The following is an 8,102-nucleotide window of genomic DNA, read 5'->3' as shown; positions in this document are numbered from 1 at the left end:
ATCGTCCCCAAAATTGAAAAACTTGAATTTCCAATTTGAAAGGGCTTATCACAAAGGAGGAGATAGAGCTGCATCAAGACAGTTTTATATTACTTAGGTCAAATAAAAGGTCTCTCTGAAGAGAAAGAGATGAAAGAGCAACAGCAAAAACTCAGCTTTTACATAAAAGATAATGAATGGCTGTGGTATTTTATTTTTCCACAGCAATGCTGGAAGCTAGAAAACAATAGAACAATGTGATCAAAATTCGAAGGAAGGCCAGGCACAGTGACTCACGCCTGTAATCCCAGCACTTTAGAAGGCCGAGGCAGGTGGATGACCTGAGGTGAGGAGTTCGAGACCAGCCTGGCCAACAGAGTGAAACCCCGTCTCTACCAAAAAATCACAAAATTAGCCAGGTGTGGTGGCTCATGCCTGTAATCCTAGCTACTCAGGAGGCTGAGGCAGGAGAATCGGTTGAACCCAGGAGGCAGAGGTTGCAGTGAGCCAAGAACATGCCACTGTACTCCAGCCTGGGAGACAGAGAAAGACTCTGTCTCATATATATATATATATATATTATATATATATATATATATATATATATATATGTATGTATTTTTTAAAGTACATATATATATATTTTTTAAGTATATATATATATGTAGTCTTAAAAATTTTACCTCCCATGCCCTCTTTCTGGGGAAACTACTAGAGTATGTGGTCACTAAGAAAGATGGTAAACCAAGGAAGAGGAATATATAAGGCAACAGGGGAACCAAGTCAAGAAGGTGGCAAAAAAAAAAAAAAAAAAAAAAAAAACCCGAGATGGTGGCAAAGGGAGATTATAGGATGAGAGTGTTCAACAGGCCTAGGGAGCAAGCTGTCTATATTTAAGCAGATCAGAGGTTTGTTAAGAGATATTTCTGTTTAAAAAGACAAAACTGATGGAATAGCTAATGTATTCAAATTTATTGAGAGAAGGAATGAAGAAGAGTCTGGAAGCAAAAGTATGTGTAAATACATAGAAAACTAAGGAAACAAAAGAAACAAGAAAAGTATTTATTCCAGGGCAAGCACAATTATGCAGTAAAGAAAAAGTTGTCATAGTGAGTAGTGAGTAGAGGTGGAGAGAGGGATATCTAGATAGATAGATGATAGATAGATAGATAGATAGATAGATAGATAGATAGATAGATAGATGATACATTTTATGTAATCACAATCTAAATTCCATCAAGTTGTTTCATAGAAGTTGGAAACCTTATTGTAAAATTTATATGAAATTATAAAGTATCTAAAATAACCAAATGAGGCTCTCCTAGTCTGCCACAGGCCAACCTGACAGGTGCTTTGTCCTAGCTCTTTCCTGCATTTTGCTAATGGCCTCTGAGAGCACCCACCCTGGCAGCTCTCACCAAGAACTCTCTACAGGCCCAGAGGAACAAAAGTGGCTCAAAACCCAGCACATGCACTTTGAATGAAATTAAAGCATTTAATATGAAGCAAGGGAGCAGATAGTGCCAAACAGCAAGTAGTAGCTGGTACATATTTGGTGAGTAGGGAATCACTTCCTTCTCCTACTGGTGCTGAGATGGAAGAAATTAGTCAATTTCAGTATGAAATGGAATACAATAAAGATATTAGTCAGCAAATGAGGGTCTCAGAAAAATTAAGTCAGCATCATCAAATGGTGACTTGGAACAAGAATTCCAAGAAGGAGTTCTAAATGCTAATGTGATGATGCAAGTTCTAGAGAGGATTGTTACAGCAGAGAACAACGGAGACATTCTGTTTTGAAGACCAGTGGATCTTGATCTTATTCAGTCAACTCCCTTTAAACCTCTGGCACTAAAACCACCACTTCACGTACTTCAAGTGGAAGACCACCAGATTTTCAGGATTTAGAAAGACCTCCTTCAACCCTTCAAAATGAAGAAATCTGTGTGGTTGGCAAGCTAAAAAGAGACTGCTCTTTGAGTGAAAATGTTGTTGGCCAAAATAGACAGTTGATCAGGAGTTATTTCATCGTGACACCATCACCATAAGAAGCTTGGATCTGTCTTCCCAAGATGTTACCCGAAAATAGAACTAATTTTTCCTCTGTTCATGGCATTCTGTCATTTATCCAGTCTTCCACTCGTAGGGCTTACCAGCATATCGTGAATGAGATGGGTGAAAATCGCAGACCTGTGCAGTTTGGCAGGTCTGCTGCTACCACTTCTAATCTGCATTGTGACAACATCAGGTATGGCACTTCAAACCTAGATACAAGTGAAGGAACTTTGGATGACGTGACTGGTGCAGGTGCAGCTTCGTTAAGACGACAGATAATCAAACTAAATAGACGCTTACAACATCTAGAAGAGGAGAACAAAGAACGTGCCAAGAGAGAAATGGTCATGTATTCAATTACCATAGGATTCTGGCTGCTTAATACCTGGCTCTGGTTTCGCCGCTAGAGGTAACTTCAGCTCTTAAACATACGGCCTCAACAGCTAGAAATATAGAGAACTTGCAAACTTCTTTGTTTCTGTCTTTGCATTTTATGCCGTTATATAGTCCATGCCCCAGTGATGTGTTTCTTCCAGAGAGAAGGGGGAAGGACCTGTATTGTCAGAGGAAAGGTATATTCTGTCACTCAGCTGTATTCACTTTTAACCAGCTCTGCAGTAATACCTACTTAAAATTCTCCCTTTGCATGTTTTGTAAGTAGGCTCTAGTTTGTTAGGATTTTTTTAAAAGGAATTGATTTTTTGCCTCATCAGCTTGCACAACTAACTCTTTGAATGGGAGAACGAGTGCATAGACAATGGATTTCGGAAAGTATCTTTAAAAAGAAAAACAATGTTTTATTCTGTTTTTCAAAGACTAATAGATTAAACGATTTTGTTAATAGATGGTTTTGCATCTACATTTCAACATTAACACTTTTGAAGTCACGGTCTGGTGTCAAATTTAAGTAAATCAAACCACCTAATATTTCATGATCACCTTCATTAAGCACACGTACAGGTTAAATTAATTCATAACATTTCAGCGGTTTATCTAATACATGTGCAATAAGTGTGTTCTTATTTTCATTTTGGTCTTGCAGATGGTTTTCTATAAAGTGCATTTTTACTAAGTCCATGTGTGAATAATTTTTAAAACTACAGCATTAAGTACAAATGTAGTATATTTAATAAACTGTCAACCAAAAAATTAAACCAAATAAGGTTTGAAAAAGAAGAATAAAGTTGATGGACTTAAACTACTGACTTCAAGTCTTATTATAAAACTTTAGTCTTTAGTAATCAAGATTGTGTGATATTGGCATGAGGACAGACATACCTATCAATAGAATAGAAATAGACCCATGCATATATGGTTAATTTATTTTCTTAAAAGAGAGCAATGTAATTAAGTAGGAATAAGATAGTCTTTTCAGGAAATGGTGCTGAAAAAAAATTAGAAATCTACATGCAAATAAAAAGAATCTCAACCCTTATTTTATACCATACACGAAAATTAGTTAGAAATGCATCATAAACCTCAAATAAAAGCTAAAATTATGAATAGTCTATAAGGAGACAAAGGAAAAGATTTCCTTAATAAGGAAATATAAAAAACATGGTACTCTTAAAAGTAAAACAATTAAAAAATGCAGTATAGATACAAAATGGAATACAATTCAGCCTTTAAAAGAGGGAAATTGTGTCATTTTCAACAGTATAGATAAACCTGGAGGACATTATGTTAAGTGAAATAAGCAAGGCACAGAAAGACAAATACCACATGGTCTCACTTATAAGTCAATCTAAAAGAGGTGAACTCACAGAAGTAGAGAGCAGAACGATGGTTACAAGAGGCTCGGAATGGGAGTGGATGAGAAAATGAAAGAAGCTTATCAAAATTTCACTTAGGAGGAATAAGCTTTAGTAATCTATTGTACAGAATGGTGACTATAATAAATAATAACATATTGCATATTTAAAAATAGCCATAATAGTAGATTTTAAATGTTTTCACCATGGAAAGGTAAGTATGTGAGGTGTAGGTTTGTTAATTAGCTTAATTTAATCATTGCACATTGTAAACATATACCAAAACACCACATTGAATCACATATATACAATTATTAGTCAATTAAAAATAAATTTTTAAAAAATCTAAAGAATAAAAAAAGTAGGCCAGGCATGGTGGCTCAAGCCTGTAATCCCAGCGCTTTGGGAGGCCGAGACGGGCGGATCACGAGGTTAGGAGATCGAGACCATCCTGGCTAACACAGTGAAACCCGTCTCTACTAAAAAATACAAAAAACTAGCCGGGCGAGGTGGTGGGCACCTGTAGTCCCAGCTACTCGGGAGGCTGAGGCAGGAGAATGGCATAAACCCGGGAGGCGGAACTTGCAGTGAGCTGAGATCCGGCCACTGCACTCCAGCCTGGGTGACAGAGCGAGACTCTGTCTCAAAAAAAAAAAAAAAAAAAAAAAAAAAAAAAAAAAAAAAAAAAAAAAAAAAAAAAAAGAATAAAAAATGTAGCTAAATTAGATGTCAAAAACTTCTCTTCTTTGAACAACACTGATATGGTTTGGCTCTGTGTCACCATCCAAATCTCATCTCCAATTGTAATCCCCATGTGTCAAGGGCGGGAATTTGTGGGAGGTGATTGGATCATCAGGGCGGTTCCCCCAGGCTGTTCTTGTGATAGTGAGTGAGTTCTCATAAGATCTGATGCTTTAAAAGTGTTTGGCAGTTTCCCCTGTGCTCTTGCTCTCCTGTTGTCATGTAAAATGTGCCTTGCTTCCCCTTTGCCTTCTGCCATGATAGTAAGTTTCTTGAGTCCTCCGCAGCCATGTGGAACTGTGACTCAAACCTCTTTTGTTTATAAATTACCCAGTCTCAGGTAATATCTTTATAGCAGTGTGGAAATGGACTAATACAGAGAATTGGTACTGGCAGAGTGGGGTACTACTATAATGATAACCTGAAAATGTGGAAGCAACTTTGGAGCTTGGTAACAGGCAGAGGTTGGAACCGTTTGGAGGGCTCAGAAGAAGACAGGAAGATGAGGGAAAGTTTGGAACTTCCTAGAGACTTGTTGAATGGTTTGACTGATAGCAATATGGACAATGAAGTCCAGACTGAGGTAGTCTCAGACAGAGATGAGAAACTTATTGGGAATTGGAGCAAAGGTCACTCTTGCTATGCTTTAGCAATGAGACTGGCAGCATTTTGCCCCTGTTCTAGAGATCTGTGGAATTTTGAACTTGAGAGAGATGATTTAGGGTATCTGGTGGAAGAAATTTCCAAGCAGCAAAGCATTCAAAAGTTGACCTGGCTGATTCTGAAAACATACAGTCATGTGCATTCATAAAGAGAGGGTTTGAAATTAGAACTTACATTTAAAAGGGAAGCAGAGAATAAAGGTTTGGAAATTTTGCAGCCTGACCATGTGTAGAAAAGAAAACGCATTTTCTGGGGAGGAATTCAAGCAGGCTGCAGAAATTTGGACAGGTGAAAGAAAGAGGGGAATATTAATAGCCAAGACAATGGGGAAATTGTCTCCAGGGCATGTCAGACTAGCACTCCCTCCATCACAGGTCTAGAGGCCTAGAAGAGAAAAATGGCTTTGTGGGCCAGGCCCAGGGCTTCTCCACCACCAGCACCCCACGCCCGCCCCTGCCATCAGTGTGATATCTTGAGGAAGCTTGGTGATCAAGGTCTCTCCCAATAAGATTATGACACAAAGCTGGAGAGTTGATATAACCCAGAGGTAGGACAGTAAAGGCATATTGCTGGCTTTGCCACCCAAAGGCAAATTGCTTCTGGTGGGCCTTATGGACAGGAATGGAGAAAAGGGCATTTTCCAAGCCAATGGCTACATACCAGGTACCAGGAAAGGTGTTAATTTGCTCAAGCAACAAAACCACATCTGGTACAGCAGCTGCAATTGGAGTCACCACTTAGTTAAGCTTAGATAACCCACTATCTTTCACGAAGATCCATCTGCCTTCTGCACAGGCCAAATAGGAGCGTTGAATGGGAGTGTGGTGGAAATCACCACCCATGTGTCTTTCAAGTCCTTGATGGTGGCACTAATCTCCGCAATCCCTCCAGGGATGTGATATTGTTTTTGATTTACTATTTTTCTAGGCAGAGGCAGCTCTAATGACTTCCATTTGGCCTTTCCCACCACAATAGCCCTCACCCTACTGTTCAGAGAGCCAATGTGGGAATTCTGCCAGCTGCACCTCTTTTGTTTATAAATTACTCAGTCTTAGGTAGTATCTTTATTGCAGTGTAAAAACGGACTAATACAAATACTGTTAAGAAAAAGAACAGGCACGCAATAGACTGGGAGAAAATATTAGCAAAACACATGTCTAAAAAAGGGTCTCTATGCAGAATACATAAAAACTCTTAAAACTGAATATTGAGAAGACAAACATTCTATCTAAAAATGGGCAAAAGATATGAAGAGATATTTAACCAAAAAAGCATATGAATGTCAGATAAACACATGAAAGAAAGTCAATATCTTTAGTCATTAGGAAAGTGCAATTTGAAACCACAATGAGATACTACTCATAGCCACTAATGCAGCTAAAATTAAGGACTGCCAATATCAAGGGTCAGCAAAAATGTTTGAACAAATGGAACACTCATAAATTGTAGGTGAGAACATGAAGTGGTACAATTACTTTGGAAAACAGTTTGGCAGTTTCTTATAAAATTAAAAATATACCTACCTGTGACTCACAAGTATTTTCCCAAGACAAAGGTAAATATATGACTATACAAAGATTTAATGTACATAAAAAGCTTTATTCTCAATAGTCAAAACTAAAAACAACCCAAATGTCCATTAAAAGGTGAATAGTAAGCAAATTGTGATATATCCATTTAATAGCATACTACTGAGCAGTAAAAAAGAACTACTGATTCATGAAACACAGATGAATCTGAGAAACATTATGCCAAGTGAAAGAAGCCTGACTCAGCCAGGCACGGTGGCTCATGCCTGTAATCCCAGCACTTTGGGAGGCCAAGGCAGGCAGATCACCTGAGGTCAGGAGTTCAAGACCAGCCTCACCAACATGGAGAAACCTTGTCTCTACTAAAAATACAAAATTAGCCGAGCATGGTGGCACATGCCTGTAATTTCAGCTACTCGGGAGGCTGAGGCAGGAGAATCACTTGAACTCTGGAGGCAGAGGTTGCGGTGAGCCGAGATCGTGCCATTGTACTCCAGCCTGGGCAGCAAGAGAAAAAGTCCATCTCCAAAAAAAAAAAAAAAAAAAAAGGAAAAAGTAAAAGAAAGAAGCCTGACTCATACGGCTATATATACAATTCCATTTACATAAAACTCTAGAAAACGAAATCCAATTTATTGATTGAAAGCAGGTGAGTGTGTGCCTTGTAGCGGTGGGAGGGAAGTGGGAATTGACCTAAAAGAGACATGAGGGGGATTTTTAGGATAATAAAATGTTTTATATCTTGGTTGTGATGATTGCTAATGGGTATATATTTATCAAAACTTTTTGAATTATACACTTAAAATTGGTGAAATTTAATATATGTAAATTATACCTCATAAAGTTGTTTTTTCTTTTTTTAAATTATACTTTAAGTTCTAGGGTACATGTGCACAACGTGCAGGTTTGTTACATAAGTACACATGTGCCATGTTGGTGTGCTGCACCCATTAACTCGTCATTTACATTAGGTATATCTCCTAATGCTATCCCTCTCCCCTTCTCCCACGCCATGAGAGGCCCCGGTGTGTGGTGTTCCCCTTCCTGTGTCCAGGTGATCTCATTGTTCAATTCCCACCTATGAGTGAGAACATGCGGTGTTTGGTTTTCTGTTCTTGCGATAGTTTGCTGAGAATGATGGTTTCCAGCTGCATCCATGTCCCTACAAAGGACACAAACTCATCCTTTTTTATGGCTGCACAGTATTCCATGGTATATATGTGCCACATTTTTTTAATCCAGTCTGTCACTGATGGACATGTGGGTTGATTCCAAGACTTTGCTATTGCGAATAGTGCTGCAATAAACATATGTGTGCAGGTGTCTTTATAGCAGCATGATTTATAACCCTTTGGGTATATACCCGGTAATGGGATGGCTGGGT

The 8,102-nt window shown here is 38.4% G+C and overlaps 1 pseudogene; it reads left to right on the top strand.

Moving 5' to 3' along the window:
• Positions 1-1,573: 1,573 nt before the first annotated feature.
• Positions 1,574-2,441, top strand: LOC104668749 (annotated as a pseudogene).
• Positions 2,442-8,102: the final 5,661 nt, after the last annotated feature.

This window comes from Rhinopithecus roxellana, chromosome 7 (assembly GCF_007565055.1).
Source record: "Rhinopithecus roxellana isolate Shanxi Qingling chromosome 7, ASM756505v1, whole genome shotgun sequence".
Lineage (NCBI taxonomy): Eukaryota > Metazoa > Chordata > Mammalia > Primates > Cercopithecidae > Rhinopithecus > Rhinopithecus roxellana.
The sequence above is the reverse complement of the archived record's forward strand: the minus strand, read 5'-3'. Positions and strand labels throughout refer to the sequence as shown.